The sequence below is a fragment of the Podarcis melisellensis genome, assembly GCF_964234715.1.
Source record: "Podarcis melisellensis genome assembly, chromosome: 5".
Classification (NCBI taxonomy): Eukaryota; Metazoa; Chordata; class Lepidosauria; order Squamata; family Lacertidae; genus Podarcis; species Podarcis melisellensis.
This window is the reverse complement of record NC_138537.1, coordinates 81,596,781-81,604,654: the sequence shown is the minus strand read 5'-3', so window position 1 is coordinate 81,604,654 and position 7,874 is coordinate 81,596,781. Positions and strand designations below refer to the sequence as shown.

At 41.5% G+C, this 7,874-nt stretch overlaps 1 long non-coding RNA gene across 1 annotated transcript; it reads right to left on the bottom strand.

Moving 5' to 3' along the window:
* Positions 1–1,472: 1,472 nt before the first annotated feature.
* On the bottom strand, positions 1,473–6,914 carry LOC309370818. Its single transcript, XR_014168703.1, has 2 exons — positions 6,219–6,914; positions 1,473–2,499 (listed from the first exon to the last, which is right to left on the bottom strand). It is a non-coding gene; the product is annotated as an uncharacterized lncRNA (long non-coding RNA).
* Positions 6,915–7,874: the final 960 nt, after the last annotated feature.

The window sequence follows — 7,874 nt, the reverse complement described above, 5'->3', positions numbered from 1 at the left end:
TCAGATCCCTGTGTACATTCTCAGCATTAGAAGTCACTGCCAGTTCCTTTACTTATGTGGCTATTAGTGGGTTTCTTACCCATCTCCCCTTATAAAACAGTCACCCATATGTTATACAGTGGTACCTCTGGTTACGAACTTAATTCGTTCCAGCGGTCCGTTCTTAACCTGAGCTACCACTTTAGCTAATGGGGCCTCCCACTGCCGCTGTGCCGCTGGCGCACAATTTCTGTTCTCATCCTGTGGTAAAGTTCTTCACCTGAGGTACTACTTCCGGGTTAGCGGAGCCTGTAACCTGAACTGTTTGTAACCTGAGGTGTTTGTAACCCGAGGTACCACTGTATATCAAAAGCGGCTTTGGAGAGTTCATTCAGCTTCAAAAGCAACATGTGACGGATCTACCCAAAGCCGTTTTTGAGCAAGGGGTTAGTTCTTCAGATCCCAGCCAATACCTCAAAACTGTTCCTGCTTTAAGAGGCAAATTAAACCCTTTAACTATATAATCTCTCTCTCTTGCAAAATAAAAAGGAAAAAGGTGAGCTTCCAGCTTTCCATCGTACTCTAGCATAACCAAGAAACAGAACCTTGGATGGAGCTATGTAGGTTAGTTGTTGCCATCTGTCTGTCTCAGGAGACAATGGAGGAGTGTGCAGATATGAACAAGATTCATTTTCAGTGCCTGGAGCCAAAAAGCGCAGTAAGTGGGCTCACCTTCCATCTTAATGTAGTCTCTCTTTTTTGTAATGATTTTTATTAAATCTTCCAAATTATTGCATAACTCCAATCACACACCTCTCTTTTTTTGTTACACGTTTTCTTCTTGACTTCCCATGCCTCCTTTCTTGATGTTTTTTTAATTCCCCCTTAATAGCCACACTAAAACACATCTATATTTATTTTCTGAGCTCCCAATTTTCTACAAATCCTTTTTCTTTCCTCTAAATAAGTAAATAATCACCATTTACACCTCTGGGGAAAGGTGGGTGGTATTCAACTAAGTTTTACGTACACATTGAAATTAATGAACATGTCTTGTTGTACGCTGAAAGAAAATTATATGAAAATCATGTACCGGTGGTATTTGACTCCTAGTAAGCTAGCAAAAATGTATAAAACAAGTACAAATACCTGCTGGAAATGTAAAGAAAAAGAAGGTACCTTTTATCATATGTGGTGGTCATGTAAGGCAATAAAAGCATTTTGGGAAATGATATATAATGAATGGAAAAAATGTTTAAAATAACATTTATTTTAAAAAACCAGAAGCTTTTTTTTATTAAGAATTGTAGGAGCCGAAAAGACTTTCTATGTATGCAACAACAGCTGCACAGATGCTATGAGCCCAGAGACGGAAAGAAGAAACAGTCCCTACCAGAGAGGAATGGCAAATCAAGCTGTTGGAGTACACCAAAATGGCAAAACTGACTGGAAAGCTCAGGAACCAAGACGACAAAAACTTCAATAAAGAATGCGGAAAAATTATAATTTATTTAGGAGATCACTGCAAGCAGATGAAAACATTAGCAGGATGTTAATAACACTTGTAGTAATTATCATGGACAACATGGAGAGATATAAAACATGGATTATGAAATAATATGCAGTTGAAAAGGTTGACAAAAGGACCCATGGAGGGGATGGTGGGAAGTCAGGAGATTCAGAGAAATCTCTAAATATGGATATGAATTCTACACTTGTAAAATCAAATAAAAATTATTTTTTAAAAAGAAGAAGTAATGACCCCACTAATGGAGAGAAATGTAGGATGTTGGACAGGAAAACCAGGAGATCCTTGGGGGGGGGGGGAAGACCTTTAGCGATGATGTATTACGACAATCATTTTTGGTCTTTTCAAGTCTACCTTCAAAAAGGACAGGCATCGCTGTCTAAGCTTACCACATTATCCTTTTGTATCGGTCTGTTAGTGAGCCATGGAAATTTACTGCTCTGACCAAGATGGAGGCAAGGAGGTGTTTGCCCCTCTGATGTGATTTAATTGAGACCCAGATGAAGAGCAGCAGCCTAGCTGCCATAAATCATCCCTCCAGGCAAGCTGAGGAAATCAACCATAGAAGGTCTAATCAACGTACAGCCGGCAGTTAACCCCCGGCGCCTTGAGGTGAACATCTCACCCGGTGGAAGTCAATGGGAGCTTTGCTGCGGACTTCAATTGGGGCCATGATTTGACCGCCGGCTTTTCATTGTGCTCGCTGAGCTGCCGTTGTTCCATGTCATCCCTCTGAAACGTTTAAGCTCCTCGCACAGACCCGGGGTCAGGCAGTGCCTGATGAGAGCTGACCTAGAATCCTCCTAGCGCAACAGTCCAATTGTCTGAGATCACGTCGCCTTGTTCTGATGCGCAGAAGTCACACCAGCCCTCATGAAGTACACACAGCCAATTTCAACTGGAGCCGTAGATGCGGCGAGAAAAGCAACGGCGGTTTCTCATGGCTCTGATATGTCAATGGGCCGTGCGGAGTTGGCCAACAAGAAAGAAATCTAGATTGTGAAAATACAATAATATGGGTTAAAAAAGAGAGGTTGCTGCTGAAATTCCACCAATCAATTGTGGGGGAACAGAGGCCTACGCTCATCATCCATCCCTCCACAATAAAAAATCTAACTGGTAAGGTTTCAACTTTTCCATGCTTTGTCACTGTCCCCTTGCTTCGGCTCAGCCTTTGAATCCACAAGAGTCTCTTTCTGTTCTTTGCACTGATTCCCTCCCTCCCTCCTAGTCTGCAACAAAATATTGATGCTGATCTTGCTTTTTTAACAAAATTAGTCTCAGGTCATTTACTTCCAATATAATTACTCTTGAGTTGCATTATCTGTAACTGGGATAAGAGCTATAAATGTTATGCGTCCAAGTATAATTTCATTTGCAGAGCTTTATGTGATCCCTGTCCCAAAGGACCCGGAGTACTTCTTTACATTGCACAACTTGGAACTTCTACTTCTTTTTTCCCTGTCTGAGGGTCTCTTGCCCTTTTATGAAACTAACTGCTGCAGTATAACTGACCCATTATAATTGGCCCATCAATAATACTCAACGGGGATGACTTCCAATTGCCCAATTTTACGGTCAATTCTACAGGTGCATCAATTACATACTTAATATGTAGAAGAACAAAAATCATTGTATTATGGTTTTCAAAAAAATGCACTTTAAATCTTGCTGGACAACAGGGAAGACTGAAAATGCCCTTTATATGGCAGACAAGATCTTGAGGTTCATCCATGTAGTAGTGACTCTACCCACCTAGAGCTTTCACTCATTTCCCCACCATTTTTGAAAGATCAGACCCCCCCAAATATGTTTGTTGGCATGTTTTCTGAGAACACCAAACATGTGACAGCAGCTAGCTTTGGAAGATCTCTAGCAGTTTGACGATGAAATGTGCTAAGAAGTAGCTCTGGAAGACTACCAGAATATCTCCATGGTTCTGGAGGACCGCAAGAATATCTCTGTTGTTTTGGAGTGGTTCTGGATGACTGCCAGAATGTAGCTGGCTGCATTCAGATTGTGGAGACCCTACCGTACAAAAAAGAGGTACCAGCATATCACATGAAAAGACTTGCAACAATACAAAATGGCCTTGTTTACCTGTCAAGTGTTCTGAACTGCCAAGGGCTTGACAAGCTCCCTGTTTTTCAGACCCAAGCAGGCAGCAATACCAGATTTATCGAGCCTTTCATGAGCAGCCCAAGTGGTCAGGGTTCAACTTGGACAGAAGAAAAACAACATACCTGGGATTACATAGGCTTACTGGTGAGACAGTATGGTTTCCAAGCTCTAATAGCTGTATTATTATCTTTTAGAAATTAGCCTGTTTGACATCACCTTGCAACATTATGGTGGAATCTTCAAATCCACTTAAAAATAAAATAAATAAAAACCCTTATTTGAAGGGCTGCCTCTTCAAAGGGCCCGTTTCCAATGGCTCACTTGACTCCAAAACTATTTCCTCTATGAACACTTATTTATTTTTTATTTTTTTGCTTTTTACACCTTTGTCCAAGACTGAGAAAGCAAAATATAAGAGTATCCACATGATCAAACCCTGGCAAACTGAAATCTCCTGCATATTCTCTAAATTCATCAAGTGGTCCACCATGTCAATGCAAGCCTAGATAAACAGAACTCCTGTTTGTTTGTTTGTTTTTGAATTCATGACTCATTAGGTATTTTGGATGCTCCCCTCCAAGCAGTTTGGACTAGTAAGATATTAATGTATTTTCATAATGAGGAAGAGTGCACATTCTCAAAACTGGCCTAGCAGAATATTAATATCTAACCAGGTCACCACTGTGTTTACTATCAGGGCTGTCCCAATACATTTTGCTGCCTTAGGCAGAGGAAAAGACACACACTCTCTCTCTCTCTCTCTCTCTCTCACACACACACACACACACACACACATGGATCGCCATATGTCCAGATTTTCCTGGACATTACCAGAATTTCAAAGGTGGAACTGATGTTGGGGAGGAGGGATTTCTGAAAGGCAGCACTTTGTCAATCAAATCAATTGAAAAATTGTTCTCAACGACTTTTCGGGTGTCCTGGTTTTCACTTCTTGAAATATGGCAACCCTAAATGTACAGAAGCTGACTGGGCAATGGGATAGCAGTCAGCAGGCTAGTTTAGAAGGTGTAAGGCACACCTCTGATCTCCAAAAGGTGGGAATGGCTAGGAGGATCAGGAGAAAATGTTGGGCAGGCTGTCACTGTGGCCTCCCAGCATCTGCCGCCTGAGGCGAATGCCTCACTCTGCTGAACAGTAGAGCAGGCCCTGCTTATTGTTGTCTTCTTCATGCCATTCATGGTTTGTTCAGGCAGGTTGCTAGTCACATTGTTGGCTGAACCAATTAAAGCTGTCAGAAGCTCACTGATGTTTTGGGGCTTGCTGCATAGGATTAAAAACGAGTGACAATGAACATGAAGTAAAGAATTGCTTGGTGTGTATGTGCGAGTTTGTGAGAGAGGAGGCCCCTTCTAATATGTCTGTTTGCTAAATAGCCAACAGAAAAAGGTCTAAGGGTCAACACAAAACATTTCACTATTAAAAAAAGAAAGGGGTTGCTGAAATAAAATACTCAACTAATCCTCTACCCTGGAGTTATCCTGGAGAAGTTGTGCTAAAATATTTCTGTTAATCACCACCACCACCACCACAATTATTTTCTTTGTATACCACTGTTCCACAAAAAGAATCATGCTCCAGGTGGCTTGCAACACAGAAAGCAGGAATATACAGTGGAACCTCAGCTGTCAAACGCTTTGGAAGTCAAACACTTCGGCTTTAGAATGCCGACAACCCAGAAGTGAATGCTTCCATTTTTGAACGCGCCTCGGAAGTCCAACGGCTTCTGAGGCACATTTCTCCATTTTTTCAATGGATTTTGTTGACTAGCAATTGTGCCTCGGTTGTCAAACATTTTGGAAGTCGAATGGTCTTCCGGAACAGATTATGTTGGACAACCAAAGTTCCACTGTAGTACATCTCAAAATCAGCCACCACAAGAACACTTTTGTAATAACATAATAAAACAACGACATAATAGCAAATATATCAACATACCCCCCAAAAATTACATTTCAGCAGTATAGATATAACAAGATTACATTAAACCTCCTGGGCAATGGCCAAAACAAGAAGTGAGATGGACAATCACACCTTGGTCTCAGAAACACTTCTTTCATGATGTTGCTCACAGTCCCCCTATCAGGCTTCCAAAGGCACCAGGTGGGGCAGCTGGAAGCCCCCTGCCCATGACGTTGCTCAAACAGTTTCAAGACAGGGTCCTTGAACACTACATGGGTTGACCTGTTGATATGAGTGGCTGTCTTTTCTGCAAGTCAAAGCCTCCTTTTCTCTGACATCCTCTTCATCTCCCACCCCACCCCACTCTTCTGCAGACCTCAGTAACCCCACTATAGTCTTTCTCCTCCATTAAACATTTTGTTATCGTGCTAATGTTCATCTAAATTTCACACTCAATCTTTCAAACGCTCAGGGTTGCCCAGCATGTTAAGGGAAAGAGGCCTTTGAGTCGAGAAAGAAAGAAATTCTGCAGCAAGTAATAGAAGATCACATACTAAAGGTCCCCCTAGTGACCAATTGCTTCATGTTTAACAGGATTATGTGCCTTCGTGATGTCTGGCATTTGCATTGGTTTTTCCATCTCTAACGCCTTTTCTCAGATGCTTCCTACCTTACACAGACACTTTTAATACCCGTAGCCTCTTGCTTTCCCCATGCTTAAAGCTTCATGGACACAGTGCCCTTTGTGTAGAGATGCTCTTGAAATATGTTCAGAAGCTTTGGCTGGTGCAAAATGCACCGAAGACTCATCGCGACAGCATGAAGCCTCTGTCTGTCAGCTTGCTTCCCTTTTGCCAAGACTTGGAGCTTATCCCATTTATGACATCATACATGGCATCAGAATGTCATGCTTGCAGTTGACCTTGGCTATCTCCATGACTATGGAAGAGGCTTAATAAAACTCCACAACTAGAAAACAATGAAGCTGACTCACTAGCAAGTTTGATCTCATACTCTAGGGATGAAGAGGAGTTTAATGTAATTTAAAAACCTAATCCCAGTACCAAACCAACCCCAAGCACCATTTAATCCAATGGAAGATACCATCTCACTTGTGTGTACTAATACTGAAGCGTGAGTCCATTTTTACAAAAGGGATTAGCCAATGTAATATTCTTTGTGTTAAGGATAAGCTGTTGATCGGACATCTTGATCTGAATATCTCGTCTGGTTGTCTCAATTCCTTTATTTTAAGGAAATATCACCTCCAACATGAAATCCTACTGGCCATTACAAAGATATCTATGGAGTTCAATCTTAGATTATACTGTAGACTTTAATGTAACCTTTTCTATGGAGCGCTTGACTGAAGGTACTTTGTGGTTTATTAAATCGTTTTTATTTTATTTTTCAAATATAGATTTATAACAAAACCATATACATTTCCATCCTCCCCGTGGGTCCTAATGTCAACATTTTCAATTGCATATTATATCATAATCTATATTTTATATCTATCCTTATTGTCCATAGTATTTGTAACATTACAAGTGAGATTAATGCTAATGTTTTCATCTGCCTAAAGTGGTCTCCTAAATAAATTATAAATTTTCCCATTCTTTCTTAAAGTTTTTATCCTCTTGGTTCCTAAGCTTTCTGGTCAGTTTTGCCATTTCAGTGTAGTCCAACAGTTTAGTTTGCCATTCAGTTAGCAGGAACTTTGGATGAGGAATGGCCGCTTCCATTTCATGACAGCTTCAGTTGTATTCAACAAGCTATCAGCACAACGACTTTTGCCTGCTTCTCCCCACACAACTGCTATGGGGTGGCGGCAGTTCCCAAACCCTCAGGAGCAGATTTGGGAAAACATGGGAGTGAATGATTTGCAAGACTGGATGGGCATATCTTCAAGCTCCTTCCCCATCTTGCTCTTTCCTCCCTTTTTCCTGATGCTGATCTTTACTCTTCCCCTGAAATCTAGTTAGCACTTTCCACACCCAAAACCTTCTCCATTCAAACTGGAAAGACTCAGGAAAACTGCAGTGGTGCTCTGAGAGAGAAGGTGTGCTGTTAATAAAGGTTACTAAAATATCCCAGCAGCACTCTTCCCTGCTAAAATGAACCACCTCATTTTAGGGAGCCTTGCTGGCTGAAGGACAGGATATAAGGCGTCAGCCAACTGAGCAATTTTACTTGCGCAAACACTTTGGGCTGCGCAACAGAAAACCCACTCTCTCTCCTCTCCCTGTGTAGTCTGACTGAACTCTGGAGGACTGGAGGGAATCCCAGAATATATTTCAAGGGTGCAGCAGGCTGGGAGGGAGAG